This window comes from Nerophis ophidion, linkage group LG17, assembly GCF_033978795.1.
Source record: "Nerophis ophidion isolate RoL-2023_Sa linkage group LG17, RoL_Noph_v1.0, whole genome shotgun sequence".
Classification (NCBI taxonomy): domain Eukaryota; kingdom Metazoa; phylum Chordata; class Actinopteri; order Syngnathiformes; family Syngnathidae; genus Nerophis; species Nerophis ophidion.
This window is the reverse complement of record NC_084627.1, coordinates 51,871,931-51,892,371: the sequence shown is the minus strand read 5'-3', so window position 1 is coordinate 51,892,371 and position 20,441 is coordinate 51,871,931. Positions and strand designations below refer to the sequence as shown.

General features: G+C 46.3%; 1 protein-coding gene across 3 annotated transcripts in view; it reads left to right on the top strand.

Moving 5' to 3' along the window:
- Positions 1-20,441, top strand: part of c7b (complement component 7b) — a 69,866-nt gene that overhangs the window by 12,328 nt on the left and 37,097 nt on the right. The gene's annotated exons all lie outside the window — the stretch shown is intronic.

The following is a 20,441-nucleotide window of genomic DNA, read 5'->3' as shown; positions in this document are numbered from 1 at the left end:
ACATACAGCTGCAGGACACACCCACCAGAGACATACAGCTGCAGGACACACCCACCAGAGACATACAGCTGCAGGACACACCCACCAGAGACATACAGCCGCAGGGCACACCCACCAGAGACATACAGCCGCAGGACACACCCACCAGAGACATACAGCTGCAGGACACACCCACCAGAGACATACAGCTGCAGGACACACCCACCAGAGACATACAGCTGCAGGACACACCCACCAGAGACATACAGCTGCAGGACACACCCACCAGAGACATACAGCTGCAGGACACACCCACCAGAGACATACAGCTGCAGGACACACCCACCAGAGACATACAGCCGCAGGGCACACCCACCAGAGACATACAGCTGCAGGACACACCCACCAGAGACATACAGCTGCAGGACACACCCACCAGAGACATACAGCTGCAGGACACACCCACCAGAGACATACAGCTGCAGGACACACCCACCAGAGACATACAGCTGCAGGACACACCCACCAGAGACATACAGCTGCAGGACACACCCACCAGAGACATTAGGGTTAGGGTCCGCTCTATAAGGCGCACTTCAAATACTTGTTTTTCTTCTCAAAACTCAACAGTGGGCCTTATAACTAATGCACGGAAAAATTCTGTTTTTTCTTTTCGACATCGAAGCAATTTGATTTGATACTGGGTGTAATTATAAGTGTGACCAGAAGATGGCAGTCAAACACAAGAGATATGTGTAGACCAGTGGTTCTCAACCTTTTTTCAGTGATGTACCTCCTGTGAACACATTTTTAAATTAAGTACTCCCTAATCAGAGCAAATCATTTTTGGTGAAAAAAAGAGATAAAGAAGTAAAATACAGCATCAGTTTCTGATTTATTAAATTGTATAACAGTGCAAAATATTGCTCATTTGTAGTGGTCTGCCGTGAACTATTTGTAAAAAAAATATGAAAATAACTAAAAACTTGTTGAAAAATAAACAAGTGATTCAATTATAAATAAAGATTTCCACACATAGAAGTAATCATCAACTTAAAGTGCCCTCTTTGGGTATTGCAATAGAGGTCCATCTGGATTCATCAACTTACTTCTAAACATTTTGTGACGTCTGGGTGGCATGGTGATGCCGGGTGGTGCTCTTCCAGGAGGCAGATCGGGCACGGACACAGCGTACGGTAAGAAATAACGATTTATTAAAACTAAAAACAGGCTAAGAACAGAAAAATTGGCACTTGGCACAACAGGCAAAACAAAGAGCTAGCATGGGAGCTTTAAAAACACAAAAGGCTAAGCATGAAAGCGAGCGAGTCCAAATACAGAAAACCGAGTTGTCACTTGTGAAACACAAACAGTATGTAACACAAAGTACGAGGAGAGGATGAGTGAACGGAAAAGGCAGGCTTAAATACAGAAGTAAACAATTACCAACAGGTGGGCGTCAGGAAACAAGTAGCAGATGGAACTAATCAGGAACTATGGTAACGGAAAAAACAAGGAAGTGCACAAACAAACTCAAAATCCAAATAACAAATGATCCGGGTAGCAGATCATGACACATTTCTTCACAAAAAAATAAATCTTTAACATCAATATTTATGGAACATGTCCACAAAAAATCTAGCTGTCAACACTGAATATTGCATTGTTGTATTTCTTTTCACACTTTATGAACTTACATTCATATTTTGTTAAAGTAGTATTCAATAAATATACTTTTTGCTATTTTTCAATGAACATATTTATAAAGGATTTTTGAATTTTTGCTATTTTTCAAAAAACATATTTATAAAAGGATTTTTGAATTGTTGCTATTTTTAGAATTATTTTTTTTTAAATCTCACGTACCCCTTGGCATACCTCCAAGTACCCCCAGGGGTACGCGTACCCCCATTTGAGAACCACTGCTGTAGACTGCATTATGATGGCAATACGACTCAAGTAAACATTTTACATGTTCCATTAAAAATATAGAATATTACACACTGGTTTAAAAAATCTATCAAAATGTTTTAGTAGGACTTTGGTAAACTATGAAGCTGCACGGCTTGATGGATTGTACTGTGCTTCAACACACAAGTATTATTATGCTGTGTGTAGAAGGTAAGACAAATTATCTGGCCTTTTGTTTCGCAATATTATGCAAAAGCAACTTTTCTTACCTTCTGATACCTGCTGATCTATATTTGGATCTGCATACATCCTGAAAAATTGCGCATGTTCGCCTTTGTTGTCCGTGACGAAACCGTAGTCGATAAGCTTCTTTTTTTTCTATATTTTCTTGTTATGTGACATTCATCCTCCGCTGTTACCATTTCTAATATAAAATAGTGTAAAGTTCTTACTTATATCTGTCAGTAAATTAGCCATTAAAGCGCTAAAAAATTACCGGTGTAGTGACTTTACATTATTCATCCGAGGAACTTTAGTTATTAGAAAGTTTTGGTCAGACGGTTTTTCACAGGACACATTTCCAGCTTGTTGTTTTTCTTGCAAATAATCATTAACTTAGAATTTAATGGCAGCAACACGTTGTAAAAAAAGTTGGCATGGGGGCATTTTTACCAGTGTGTTACATGACCTTTCCTTTTAACAACACGCAGGTGGAATTCTTTCTCATTCTTGCTTGATGTACAGCTTAAGTTGTTCAACAGTCCGGGGTCTCTGTTGTCGTATTTTAGGCTTCATAATGCACCACACATTTTCAATGGGAGACTGGTCAGGACTACAGGCAGGCCAGTCTAGTACCTGCACTCTTTTACTATAAAGCCAAGCTGTTGTAACAAGTGGCTTGGCATTGTCTTGCTGAAATAAGCAGGGGCGTCCGTGGTAACGTTGCTTGGATGGCAACATATGTTGTTCCGAAACCTGTATTACCTTTCGGCATTAATGGTGCCTTCACAGATGTGTAAGTTACCCATGTCTTGGGCACTAGTACACCCCCATACCATCACACATGTGTAAGTTACCCATGCCTTGGGCACTAATCCACCCCCATACCATCACACATGTGTAAGTTACCCATGCCTTGGGCAATAATGCACCCCCATACCATCACAGATGTGTAAGTTACCCATGCCTTGGGCACTAATACACCCCCATACCATCACACATGTGTAAGTTAGTCATGTCTTGTTCACTAATACACCCCCATACCATCACACATGTGTAAGTTACCCATGTCTTGGGCACTAATACACCCCCAAACCATCACACATGTGTAAGTTACCCATGTCTTGGGCACTAATACACCCCCATACCATCACACATGTGTAAGTTACCCATGCCTTGGGCACTAATACACCCCCATACCGTCACACATGTGTAAGTTACCCATGCCTTGGCCACTAATACACCCCCATACCATCACACATGTGTAAGTTACCCATGCCTTGGCCACTAATACACCCCCATACCATCACAGATGTGTAAGTTACCCATGCCTTGGCCACTAATACACCCCCATACCATCACAGATGTGTAAGTTACCCATGCCTTGGCCACTAATACACCCCCATACCATCACAGATGTGTAAGTTACCCATGCCTTGGGCACTAATACACCCCCATACCATCACACATGTGTAAGTTACCCATGCCTTGGGCACTAATCCACCCCCATACCATCACACATGTGTAAGTTACCCATGCCTTGGGCAATAATGCACCCCCATACCATCACAGATGTGTAAGTTACCCATGCCTTGGGCACTAATACACCCCCATACCATCACACATGTGTAAGTTAGTCATGTCTTGTTCACTAATACACCCCCATACCATCACACATGTGTAAGTTACCCATGTCTTGGGCACTAATACACCCCCAAACCATCACACATGTGTAAGTTACCCATGTCTTGGGCACTAATACACCCCCATACCATCACACATGTGTAAGTTACCCATGCCTTGGGCACTAATACACCCCCATACCGTCACACATGTGTAAGTTACCCATGCCTTGGCCACTAATACACCCCCATACCATCACACATGTGTAAGTTACCCATGCCTTGGCCACTAATACACCCCCATACCATCACAGATGTGTAAGTTACCCATGCCTTGGCCACTAATACACCCCCATACCATCACAGATGTGTAAGTTACCCATGCCTTGGCCACTAATACACCCCCATACCATCACAGATGTGTAAGTTACCCATGCCTTGGCCACTAATACACCCCCATACCATCACACATGTGTAAGTTACCCATGCCTTGGCCACTAATACACCCCCATACCATCACACATGTGTAAGTTACCCATGCCTTGGCCACTAATACACCCCCATACCATCACAGATGTGTAAGTTACCCATGCCTTGGCCACTAATACACCCCCATACCATCACAGATGTGTAAGTTACCCATGCCTTGGCCACTAATACACCCCCATACCATCACACATGTGTAAGTTACCCATGCCTTGGCCACTAATACACCCCCATACCATCACACATGTGTAAGTTACCCATGCAATGGGCACTAATCCACCCCCATACCATCACACATGTGTAAGTTACCCATGCCTTGGGCACTAATCCACCCCCATACCATCACAGATGTGTAAGTTACCCATGCCTTGGCCACTAATACACCCCCATACCATCACACATGTGTAAGTTACCCATGCCTTGGCCACTAATACACCCCCATACCATCACACATGTGTAAGTTACCCATTACTTGGGCACTAATCCACCACCATACCATCACACATGTGTAAGTTACCCATGCCTTGGGCACTAATCCACCCCCATACCATCACACATGTGTAAGTTAGTCATGTCTTGTTCACTAATACACCCCCATACCATCACACATGTGTAAGTTACCCATGTCTTGGGCACTAATACACCCCCATACCATCTTACGTTTGTGTAAGTTACCCATGCCTTGGGCACTAATCCACCCCCATACCATCACACATGTGTAAGTTACCCATGCCTTGGGCACTAATACACCCCCATACCATCACACATGTGTAAGTTAGTCATGTCTTGTTCACTAATACACCCCCATACCATCACACATGTGTAAGTTACCCATGTCTTGGGCACTAATACACCCCCATACCATCACACATGTGTAAGTTACCCATGTCTTGGGCACTAATACACCCCCATACCATCACACATGTGTAAGTTACCCATGCCTTGGGCACTAATACACCCCCATACCATCACACATGTGTAAGTTACCCATGCCTTGGCCACTAATACACCCCCATACCATCACAGATGTGTAAGTTACCCATGCCTTGGCCACTAATACACCCCCATACCATCACAGATGTGTAAGTTACCCATGCCTTGGCCACTAATACACCCCCATACCATCACGCATGTGTAAGTTACCCATGTCTTGGGCACTAATACACCCCCATACCATCACACATGTGTAAGTTACCCATGTCTTGGGCACTAATACACCCCCATACCATCACACATGTGTAAGTTACCCATGCCTTGGCCACTAATACACCCCCATACCATCACACATGTGTAAGTTACCCATGCCTTGGGCACTAATCCACCCCCATACCATCACAGATGTGTAAGTTACCCATGCCTTGGGCACTAATACACCCCCATACCATCACACATGTGTAAGTCACCCATGCCTTGGGCACTAATACACCCCCATACCATCACACATGTGTAAGTTACCCATGCCTTGGGCACTTATACACCCCCATACCATCACACATGTGTAAGTTACCCATGCCTTGGGCACTAATACACCTCCATACCATCACAGATGTGTAAGTTACCATTGCCTTGGGCACTAAAACACCCCCATACCATCACACATGTGTAAGTTACCCATGCCTTGGCCACTAATACACCCCCATACCATCACAGATGTGTAAGTTACCCATGCCTTGGCCACTAATACACCCCCATACCATCACAGATGTGTAAGTTACCCATGCCTTGGCCACTAATACACCCCCATACCATCACAGATGTGTAAGTTACCCATGCCTTGGCCACTAATACACCCCCATACCATCACACATGTGTAAGTTACCCATGCCTTGGCCACTAATACACCCCCATACCATCACACATGTGTAAGTTACCCATGCCTTGGGCACTAATCCACCCCCATACCATCACACATGTGTAAGTTACCCATGCCTTGGGCACTAATCCACCCCCATACCATCACAGATGTGTAAGTTACCCATGCCTTGGCCACTAATACACCCCCATACCATCACAGATGTGTAAGTTACCCATGCCTTGGCCACTAATACACCCCCATACCATCACACATGTGTAAGTTACCCATTACTTGGGCACTAATCCACCACCATACCATCACACATGTGTAAGTTACCCATGCCTTGGGCACTAATCCACCCCCATACCATCACACATGTGTAAGTTAGTCATGTCTTGTTCACTAATACACCCCCATACCATCACACATGTGTAAGTTACCCATGTCTTGGGCACTAATACACCCCCATACCATCTTACGTTTGTGTAAGTTACCCATGCCTTGGGCACTAATCCACCCCCATACCATCACACATGTGTAAGTTACCCATGCCTTGGGCACTAATACACCCCCATACCATCACACATGTGTAAGTTAGTCATGTCTTGTTCACTAATATACCCCCATACCATCACACATGTGTAAGTTACCCATGTCTTGGGCACTAATACACCCCCATACCATCACACATGTGTAAGTTACCCATGCCTTGGCCACTAATACACCCCCATACCATCACAGATGTGTAAGTTACCCATGCCTTGGCCACTAATACACCCCCATACCATCACGCATGTGTAAGTTACCCATGTCTTGGGCACTAATACACCCCCATACCATCACACATGTGTAAGTTACCCATGTCTTGGGCACTAATACACCCCCATACCATCACACATGTGTAAGTTACCCATGCCTTGGCCACTAATACACCCCCATACCATCACAGATGTGTAAGTTACCCATGCCTTGGGCACTAATACACCCCCATACCATCACACATGTGTAAGTCACCCATGCCTTGGGCACTAATACACCCCCATACCATCACACATGTGTAAGTTACCCATGCCTTGGGCACTTATACACCCCCATACCATCACACATGTGTAAGTTACCCATGCCTTGGGCACTAATACACCTCCATACCATCACAGATGTGTAAGTTACCATTGCCTTGGGCAATAAAACACCCCCATACCATCACAGATGTGTAAGTTACCCATGCCTTGGGCACTAATACACCCCCATACCATCACACATGTGTAAGTCACCCATGCCTTGGGCACTAATACACCCCCATACCATCACACATGTGTAAGTCACCCATGCCTTGGGCACTAATACACCCCCATACCATCACACATGTGTAAGTTACCCATGCCTTGGCCACTAATACACCCCCATACCATCACACATGTGTAAGTCACCCATGCCTTGGGCACTAATACACCCCCATACCATCACACATCTGTAAGTCACCCATGCCTTGGGCACTAATACACCCCCATACCATCACACATGTGTAAGTCACCCATGCCTTGGGCACTAATACACCCCCATACCATCACACATGTGTAAGTTACCCATGCCTTGGCCACTAATACACCCCCATACCATCACACATGTGTAAGTCACCCATGCCTTGGGCACTAATACACCCCCATACCATCACACATGTGTAAGTAACCCATGCCTTGGGCACTAATACACCCCCATACCATCACACATGTGTAAGTTACCCATGCCTTGGGCACTAATACACCCCCATACCATCACACATGTGTAAATTACCCATGTCTTGTTCACTAATACACCCCCATACCATCACACATGTGTAAGTTACCCATGCCTTGGGCACTTATACACCCCCATAACATCACACATGTGTAAGTTACCCATGCCTTGGGCACTAATACACCCCCATACCGTCACACATGTGTAAGTTACCCATGCCTTGGGCACTAATACACCCCCATACCATCACAGATGTGTAAGTTACCCATGCCTTGGCCACTAATACACCCCCATACCATCACACATGTGTAAGTTACCCATGTCTTGGGCACTAATACACCCCCATAACATCACAGATGTGTAAGTTACCCATGTCTTGGGCACTAATACACCCCCATACCATCACACATGTGTAAGTTACCCATGCCTTGGCCACTAATACACCCCCATACCATCACAGATGTGTAAGTTACCCATGCCTTGGGCACTAATACACCCCCATACCATCACACATGTGTAAGTTACCCATGCCTTGGCCACTAATACACCCCCATACCATCACATATGTGTAAATTACCCATGTCTTGTTCACTAATACACCCCCACACCATCACACATGTGTAAGTTACCCATGCCTTGGGCACTTATACACCCCCATACCATCACACATGTGTAAGTTACCCATGCCTTGGGCACTAATACACCCCCATACCATCACAGATGTGTAAGTTACCATTGCCTTGGGCACTAAAACACCCCCATACCATCACAGATGTGTAAGTTACCCATGCCTTGGGCACTAATACACCCCCATACCATCACACATGTGTAAGTCACCCATGCCTTGGGCACTAATACACCCCCATACCATCACACATGTGTAAGTCACCCATGCCTTGGGCACTAATACACCCCCATACCATCACACATGTGTAAGTTACCCATGCCTTGGCCACTAATACACCCCCATACCATCACACATGTGTAAATTACCCATGTCTTGTTCACTAATACACCCCCATAACATCACACATGTGTAAGTTACCCATGCCTTGGGCACTAATACACCCCCATACCGTCACACATGTGTAAGTTACCCATGCCTTGGGCACTAATACACCCCCATACCATCACAGATGTGTAAGTTACCCATGCCTTGGCCACTAATACACCCCCATACCATCACACATGTGTAAGTCACCCATGCCTTGGGCACTAATACACCCCCATACCATCACACATGTGTAAGTTACCCATGCCTTGGCCACTAATACACCCCCATACCATCACACATGTGTAAATTACCCATGTCTTGTTCACTAATTTACCCCCATAACATCACACATGTGTAAGTTACCCATGCCTTGGGCACTAATACACCCCCATACCGTCACACATGTGTAAGTTACCCATGCCTTGGGCACTAATACACCCCCATACCATCACAGATGTGTAAGTTACCCATGCCTTGGCCACTAATACACCCCCATACCATCACACATGTGTAAGTTACCCATGTCTTGGGCACTAATACACCCCTATACCATCACACATGTGTAAGTTACCCATGTCTTGGGCACTAATACACCCCCATACCATCACACATGTGTAAGTTACCCATGCCTTGGCCACTAATACACCCCCATTCCATCACACATGTGTAAGTCACCCATGCCTTGGGCACTAATACACCCCCATACCATCACACATGTGTAAGTTACCCATGTCTTGGGCACTAATACACCCCCATACCATCACACATGTGTAAGTTACCCATGCCTTGGCCACTAATACACCCCCATACCATCACACATGTGTAAGTTACCCATGCCTTGGCCACTAATACACCCCCATACCATCACACATGTGTAAGTTACCCATGCCTTGGGCACTAATACACCCCCATACCATCACACATGTGTAAATTACCCATGTCTTGTTCACTAATACACCCCCATACCATCACACATGTGTAAGTCACCCATGCCTTGGGCACTTATACACCCCCATACCATCACACATGTGTAAGTTACCCATGCCTTGGGCCCGAATACACCCCCATACCATCACAGATGTGTAAGTTACCCATGCCTTGGGCACTAATACACCCCCATACCATCACAGATGTGTAAGTTACCATTGCCTTGGGCACTAAAACACCCCCATACCATCACAGATGTGTAAGTTACCCATGCCTTGGGCACTAATACACCCCCATACCATCACACATGTGTAAGTTACCCATGTCTTGGGCACTAATACACCCCCAAACCATCACACATGTGTAAGTTACCCATGTCTTGGGCACTAATACACCCCCATACCATCACACATGTGTAAGTTACCCATGCCTTGGGCACTAATACACCCCCATACCGTCACACATGTGTAAGTTACCCATGCCTTGGCCACTAATACACCCCCATACCATCACACATGTGTAAGTTACCCATGCCTTGGCCACTAATACACCCCCATACCATCACAGATGTGTAAGTTACCCATGCCTTGGCCACTAATACACCCCCATACCATCACAGATGTGTAAGTTACCCATGCCTTGGCCACTAATACACCCCCATACCATCACAGATGTGTAAGTTACCCATGCCTTGGGCACTAATACACCCCCATACCATCACACATGTGTAAGTTACCCATGCCTTGGGCACTAATCCACCCCCATACCATCACACATGTGTAAGTTACCCATGCCTTGGGCAATAATGCACCCCCATACCATCACAGATGTGTAAGTTACCCATGCCTTGGGCACTAATACACCCCCATACCATCACACATGTGTAAGTTAGTCATGTCTTGTTCACTAATACACCCCCATACCATCACACATGTGTAAGTTACCCATGTCTTGGGCACTAATACACCCCCAAACCATCACACATGTGTAAGTTACCCATGTCTTGGGCACTAATACACCCCCATACCATCACACATGTGTAAGTTACCCATGCCTTGGGCACTAATACACCCCCATACCGTCACACATGTGTAAGTTACCCATGCCTTGGCCACTAATACACCCCCATACCATCACACATGTGTAAGTTACCCATGCCTTGGCCACTAATACACCCCCATACCATCACAGATGTGTAAGTTACCCATGCCTTGGCCACTAATACACCCCCATACCATCACAGATGTGTAAGTTACCCATGCCTTGGCCACTAATACACCCCCATACCATCACAGATGTGTAAGTTACCCATGCCTTGGCCACTAATACACCCCCATACCATCACACATGTGTAAGTTACCCATGCCTTGGCCACTAATACACCCCCATACCATCACACATGTGTAAGTTACCCATGCCTTGGCCACTAATACACCCCCATACCATCACAGATGTGTAAGTTACCCATGCCTTGGCCACTAATACACCCCCATACCATCACAGATGTGTAAGTTACCCATGCCTTGGCCACTAATACACCCCCATACCATCACACATGTGTAAGTTACCCATGCCTTGGCCACTAATACACCCCCATACCATCACACATGTGTAAGTTACCCATGCAATGGGCACTAATCCACCCCCATACCATCACACATGTGTAAGTTACCCATGCCTTGGGCACTAATCCACCCCCATACCATCACAGATGTGTAAGTTACCCATGCCTTGGCCACTAATACACCCCCATACCATCACACATGTGTAAGTTACCCATGCCTTGGCCACTAATACACCCCCATACCATCACACATGTGTAAGTTACCCATTACTTGGGCACTAATCCACCACCATACCATCACACATGTGTAAGTTACCCATGCCTTGGGCACTAATCCACCCCCATACCATCACACATGTGTAAGTTAGTCATGTCTTGTTCACTAATACACCCCCATACCATCACACATGTGTAAGTTACCCATGTCTTGGGCACTAATACACCCCCATACCATCTTACGTTTGTGTAAGTTACCCATGCCTTGGGCACTAATCCACCCCCATACCATCACACATGTGTAAGTTACCCATGCCTTGGGCACTAATACACCCCCATACCATCACACATGTGTAAGTTAGTCATGTCTTGTTCACTAATACACCCCCATACCATCACACATGTGTAAGTTACCCATGTCTTGGGCACTAATACACCCCCATACCATCACACATGTGTAAGTTACCCATGTCTTGGGCACTAATACACCCCCATACCATCACACATGTGTAAGTTACCCATGCCTTGGGCACTAATACACCCCCATACCATCACACATGTGTAAGTTACCCATGCCTTGGCCACTAATACACCCCCATACCATCACAGATGTGTAAGTTACCCATGCCTTGGCCACTAATACACCCCCATACCATCACAGATGTGTAAGTTACCCATGCCTTGGCCACTAATACACCCCCATACCATCACGCATGTGTAAGTTACCCATGTCTTGGGCACTAATACACCCCCATACCATCACACATGTGTAAGTTACCCATGTCTTGGGCACTAATACACCCCCATACCATCACACATGTGTAAGTTACCCATGCCTTGGCCACTAATACACCCCCATACCATCACACATGTGTAAGTTACCCATGCCTTGGGCACTAATCCACCCCCATACCATCACAGATGTGTAAGTTACCCATGCCTTGGGCACTAATACACCCCCATACCATCACACATGTGTAAGTCACCCATGCCTTGGGCACTAATACACCCCCATACCATCACACATGTGTAAGTTACCCATGCCTTGGGCACTTATACACCCCCATACCATCACACATGTGTAAGTTACCCATGCCTTGGGCACTAATACACCTCCATACCATCACAGATGTGTAAGTTACCATTGCCTTGGGCACTAAAACACCCCCATACCATCACACATGTGTAAGTTACCCATGCCTTGGCCACTAATACACCCCCATACCATCACAGATGTGTAAGTTACCCATGCCTTGGCCACTAATACACCCCCATACCATCACAGATGTGTAAGTTACCCATGCCTTGGCCACTAATACACCCCCATACCATCACAGATGTGTAAGTTACCCATGCCTTGGCCACTAATACACCCCCATACCATCACACATGTGTAAGTTACCCATGCCTTGGCCACTAATACACCCCCATACCATCACACATGTGTAAGTTACCCATGCCTTGGGCACTAATCCACCCCCATACCATCACACATGTGTAAGTTACCCATGCCTTGGGCACTAATCCACCCCCATACCATCACAGATGTGTAAGTTACCCATGCCTTGGCCACTAATACACCCCCATACCATCACAGATGTGTAAGTTACCCATGCCTTGGCCACTAATACACCCCCATACCATCACACATGTGTAAGTTACCCATTACTTGGGCACTAATCCACCACCATACCATCACACATGTGTAAGTTACCCATGCCTTGGGCACTAATCCACCCCCATACCATCACACATGTGTAAGTTAGTCATGTCTTGTTCACTAATACACCCCCATACCATCACACATGTGTAAGTTACCCATGTCTTGGGCACTAATACACCCCCATACCATCTTACGTTTGTGTAAGTTACCCATGCCTTGGGCACTAATCCACCCCCATACCATCACACATGTGTAAGTTACCCATGCCTTGGGCACTAATACACCCCCATACCATCACACATGTGTAAGTTAGTCATGTCTTGTTCACTAATATACCCCCATACCATCACACATGTGTAAGTTACCCATGTCTTGGGCACTAATACACCCCCATACCATCACACATGTGTAAGTTACCCATGCCTTGGCCACTAATACACCCCCATACCATCACAGATGTGTAAGTTACCCATGCCTTGGCCACTAATACACCCCCATACCATCACGCATGTGTAAGTTACCCATGTCTTGGGCACTAATACACCCCCATACCATCACACATGTGTAAGTTACCCATGTCTTGGGCACTAATACACCCCCATACCATCACACATGTGTAAGTTACCCATGCCTTGGCCACTAATACACCCCCATACCATCACAGATGTGTAAGTTACCCATGCCTTGGGCACTAATACACCCCCATACCATCACACATGTGTAAGTCACCCATGCCTTGGGCACTAATACACCCCCATACCATCACACATGTGTAAGTTACCCATGCCTTGGGCACTTATACACCCCCATACCATCACACATGTGTAAGTTACCCATGCCTTGGGCACTAATACACCTCCATACCATCACAGATGTGTAAGTTACCATTGCCTTGGGCAATAAAACACCCCCATACCATCACAGATGTGTAAGTTACCCATGCCTTGGGCACTAATACACCCCCATACCATCACACATGTGTAAGTCACCCATGCCTTGGGCACTAATACACCCCCATACCATCACACATGTGTAAGTCACCCATGCCTTGGGCACTAATACACCCCCATACCATCACACATGTGTAAGTTACCCATGCCTTGGCCACTAATACACCCCCATACCATCACACATGTGTAAGTCACCCATGCCTTGGGCACTAATACACCCCCATACCATCACACATCTGTAAGTCACCCATGCCTTGGGCACTAATACACCCCCATACCATCACACATGTGTAAGTCACCCATGCCTTGGGCACTAATACACCCCCATACCATCACACATGTGTAAGTTACCCATGCCTTGGCCACTAATACACCCCCATACCATCACACATGTGTAAGTCACCCATGCCTTGGGCACTAATACACCCCCATACCATCACACATGTGTAAGTAACCCATGCCTTGGGCACTAATACACCCCCATACCATCACACATGTGTAAGTTACCCATGCCTTGGGCACTAATACACCCCCATACCATCACACATGTGTAAATTACCCATGTCTTGTTCACTAATACACCCCCATACCATCACACATGTGTAAGTTACCCATGCCTTGGGCACTTATACACCCCCATAACATCACACATGTGTAAGTTACCCATGCCTTGGGCACTAATACACCCCCATACCGTCACACATGTGTAAGTTACCCATGCCTTGGGCACTAATACACCCCCATACCATCACAGATGTGTAAGTTACCCATGCCTTGGCCACTAATACACCCCCATACCATCACACATGTGTAAGTTACCCATGTCTTGGGCACTAATACACCCCCATAACATCACAGATGTGTAAGTTACCCATGTCTTGGGCACTAATACACCCCCATACCATCACACATGTGTAAGTTACCCATGCCTTGGCCACTAATACACCCCCATACCATCACAGATGTGTAAGTTACCCATGCCTTGGGCACTAATACACCCCCATACCATCACACATGTGTAAGTTACCCATGCCTTGGCCACTAATACACCCCCATACCATCACATATGTGTAAATTACCCATGTCTTGTTCACTAATACACCCCCACACCATCACACATGTGTAAGTTACCCATGCCTTGGGCACTTATACACCCCCATACCATCACACATGTGTAAGTTACCCATGCCTTGGGCACTAATACACCCCCATACCATCACAGATGTGTAAGTTACCATTGCCTTGGGCACTAAAACACCCCCATACCATCACAGATGTGTAAGTTACCCATGCCTTGGGCACTAATACACCCCCATACCATCACACATGTGTAAGTCACCCATGCCTTGGGCACTAATACACCCCCATACCATCACACATGTGTAAGTCACCCATGCCTTGGGCACTAATACACCCCCATACCATCACACATGTGTAAGTTACCCATGCCTTGGCCACTAATACACCCCCATACCATCACACATGTGTAAATTACCCATGTCTTGTTCACTAATACACCCCCATAACATCACACATGTGTAAGTTACCCATGCCTTGGGCACTAATACACCCCCATACCGTCACACATGTGTAAGTTACCCATGCCTTGGGCACTAATACACCCCCATACCATCACAGATGTGTAAGTTACCCATGCCTTGGCCACTAATACACCCCCATACCATCACACATGTGTAAGTCACCCATGCCTTGGGCACTAATACACCCCCATACCATCACACATGTGTAAGTTACCCATGCCTTGGCCACTAATACACCCCCATACCATCACACATGTGTAAATTACCCATGTCTTGTTCACTAATTTACCCCCATAACATCACACATGTGTAAGTTACCCATGCCTTGGGCACTAATACACCCCCATACCGTCACACATGTGTAAGTTACCCATGCCTTGGGCACTAATACACCCCCATACCATCACAGATGTGTAAGTTACCCATGCCTTGGCCACTAATACACCCCCATACCATCACACATGTGTAAGTTACCCATGTCTTGGGCACTAATACACCCCTATACCATCACACATGTGTAAGTTACCCATGTCTTGGGCACTAATACACCCCCATACCATCACACATGTGTAAGTTACCCATGCCTTGGCCACTAATACACCCCCATTCCATCACACATGTGTAAGTCACCCATGCCTTGGGCACTAATACACCCCCATACCATCACACATGTGTAAGTTACCCATGTCTTGGGCACTAATACACCCCCATACCATCACACATGTGTAAGTTACCCATGCCTTGGCCACTAATACACCCCCATACCATCACACATGTGTAAGTTACCCATGCCTTGGCCACTAATACACCCCCATACCATCACACATGTGTAAGTTACCCATGCCTTGGGCACTAATACACCCCCATACCATCACACATGTGTAAATTACCCATGTCTTGTTCACTAATACACCCCCATACCATCACACATGTGTAAGTCACCCATGCCTTGGGCACTTATACACCCCCATACCATCACACATGTGTAAGTTACCCATGCCTTGGGCCCGAATACACCCCCATACCATCACAGATGTGTAAGTTACCCATGCCTTGGGCACTAATACACCCCCATACCATCACAGATGTGTAAGTTACCATTGCCTTGGGCACTAAAACACCCCCATACCATCACAGATGTGTAAGTTACCCATGCCTTGGGCACTAATACACCCCCATACCATCACACATGTGTAAGTCACCCATGCCTTGGGCACTAATACACCCCCATACCATCACACATGTGTAAGTCACCCATGCCTTGGGCACTAATACACCCCCATACCATCACACATGTGTAAGTTACCCATGCCTTGGCCACTAATACACCCCCATACCATCACACATGTGTAAATTACCCATGTCTTGTTCACTTATACACCCCCATAACATCACACATGTGTAAGTTACCCATGCCTTGGGCACTAATACACCCCCATACCGTCACACATGTGTAAGTTACCCATGCCTTGGGCACTAATACACCCCCATACCATCACAGATGTGTAAGTTACCCATGCCTTGGCCACTAATACACCCCCATACCATCACACATGTGTAAGTCACCCATGCCTTGGGCACTAATACACCCCCATACCATCACACATGTGTAAGTTACCCATGCCTTGGCCACTAATACACCCCCATACCATCACACATGTGTAAATTACCCATGTCTTGTTCACTAATTTACCCCCATAACATCACACATGTGTAAGTTACCCATGCCTTGGGCACTAATACACCCCCATACCGTCACACATGTGTAAGTTACCCATGCCTTGGGCACTAATACACCCCCATACCATCACAGATGTGTAAGTTACCCATGCCTTGGCCACTAATACACCCCCATACCATCACACATGTGTAAGTTACCCATGTCTTGGGCACTAATACACCCCTATACCATCACACATGTGTAAGTTACCCATGTCTTGGGCACTAATACACCCCCATACCATCACACATGTGTAAGTTACCCATGTCTTGGGCACTAATACACCCCCATACCATCACACATGTGTAAGTTACCCATGCCTTGGCCACTAATACACCCCCATTCCATCACACATGTGTAAGTCACCCATGCCTTGGGCACTAATACACCCCCATACCATCACACATGTGTAAGTTACCCATGTCTTGGGCACTAATACACCCCCATACCATCACACATGTGTAAGTTACCCATGCCTTGGCCACTAATACACCCCATACCATCACACATGTGTAAGTTACCCATGCCTTGGCCACTAATACACCCCCATACCATCACACATGTGTAAGTTACCCATGCCTTGGGCACTAATACACCCCCATACCATCACACATGTGTAAATTACCCATGTCTTGTTCACTAATACACCCCCATACCATCACACATGTGTAAGTCACCCATGCCTTGGGCACTTATACACCCCCATACCATCACACATGTGTAAGTTACCCATGCCTTGGGCCCGAATACACCCCCATACCATCACAGATGTGTAAGTTACCCATGCCTTGGGCACTAATACACACCCATACCATCACACATGTGTAAATTACCCATGCCTTGGGCACTAATACACCCCCATACCATCACAGATGTGTAAGTTACCCATGCCTTGGGCACTAATCCACCCCCATACCATCACACATGTGTAAGTTACCCATGTCTTGGGCACTAATACACCCCCATACCATCACACATGTGTAAGTTACCCATGTCTTGGGCACTAATCCACCCCCATACCATCACACATGTGTAAGTTACCCATGTCTTGGGCACTAATACACCCCCATACCATCACACATGTGTAAGTTACCCATGTCTTGTTCACTAATACACCCCCATACCATCACACATGTGTAAGTTACCCATGCCTTGGGCACTAATACACCCCCATACCATCACAGATGTGTAAGCTACCCATGCCTTGGGCACTAATACACCCCCATACCATCACACATGTGTAAGTTACCCATGTCTTGGGCACTAATCCACCTCCATACCATCACACATGTGTAAGTTACCCATGTCTTGGGCACTAATACACCCCCATACCATCACACATGTGTAAGTTACCCATGCCTTGGCCAATAATACACCCCCATACCATCACAGATGTGTAAGTTACCCATGCCTTGGCCACTAATACACCCCCATACCATCGCACATGTGTAAGTTACCCATGTCTTGGGCACTAATACACCCCCATACAATCACACATGTGTAAGTTACCCATGTCTTGGGCACTAATACACCCCCATACCATCACACATGTGTAAGTTACCCATGTCTTGGGCACTAATACACCCCCATACCATCACACATGTGTAAGTTACCCATGTCTTGGCCACTAATACACCCCCATACCATCACAGATGTGTAAGTTACCCATGCCTTGGGCACTAATACACCCCCATACCATCACACATGTGTAAGTTACCCATGTCTTGGGCACTAATACACCCCCATACCATCACACATGTGTAAGTTACCCATGTCTTGGGCACTAATACACCCCCATACCATCACACATGTGTAAGTTACCCATGTCTTGGGCACTAATACACCCCCATACCATCACAGATGTGTAAGTTACCCATGCCTTGGGCACTAATACACCCCCATACCATTACACATGTGTAAGTTACCCATGTCTTGGGCACTAATACACCCCCATACCATCACACATGTGTAAGTTACCCATGCGTTGGGCACTAATACACCCCCATACCATCACACATGTGTAAGTTACCCATGTCTTGGGCACTAATACACCCCCATACCATCACACATGTGTAAGTTACCCATGCGTTGGGCACTAATACACCCCCATACCATCACACATGTGTAAGTTACCCATGCCTCGGGCACTAATACACCCCCATACCATCACACATGTGTAAGTTACCCATGCCTTGGGCACTAATACACCCCCATACCATCACACATGTGTAAGTTACCCATGTCTTGGGCACTAATACACCCCCATACCATCACACATGTGTAAGTTACCCATGCCTTGGGCACTAATACACCCCCATACCATCACACATGTGTAAGTTACCCATGCCTTGGCCACTAATACACCCCCATACCATCACAGATGTGTAAGTTACCCATGCCTTGGGCACTAATACACCCCCATACCATCACACATGTGTAAGTTACCCATGCCTTGGGCACTAATACACCCCCATACCATCACAGATGTGTAAGTTACCATTGCCTTGGGCACTAAAACACCCCCATACCATCACAGATGTGTAAGTTACCCATGCCTTGGGCACTAATACACCCCCATACCATCACACATGTGTAAGTTACCCATGTCTTGTTCACTAATACACCCCCATACCATCACACATGTGTAAGTTACCCATGCCTTGGGCACTAATACACCCCCATACCATCACAGATGTGTAAGTTACCCATGCCTTGGGCACTAATACACCCCCATACCATCACACATGTGTAAATCACCCATGCCTTGGGCACTAATACACCCCCATACCATCACACATGTGTAAGTTACCCATGCCTTGGCCACTAATACACCCCCATACCATCACACATGTGTAAGTTACCCATGCCTTGGGCACTAATACACCCCCATACCATCACACATGTGTAAATTACCCATATCTTGTTCACTAATACACCCCCATACCATCACACATGTGTAAGTTACCCATGCCTTGGGCACTTATACACCCCCATACCATCACACATGTGTAAGTTACCCATGCCTTGGGCACTAATACACCCCCATACCATCACAGATGTGTAAGTTACCATTGCCTTGGGCACTAAAACACCCCCATACCATCACAGATGTGTAAG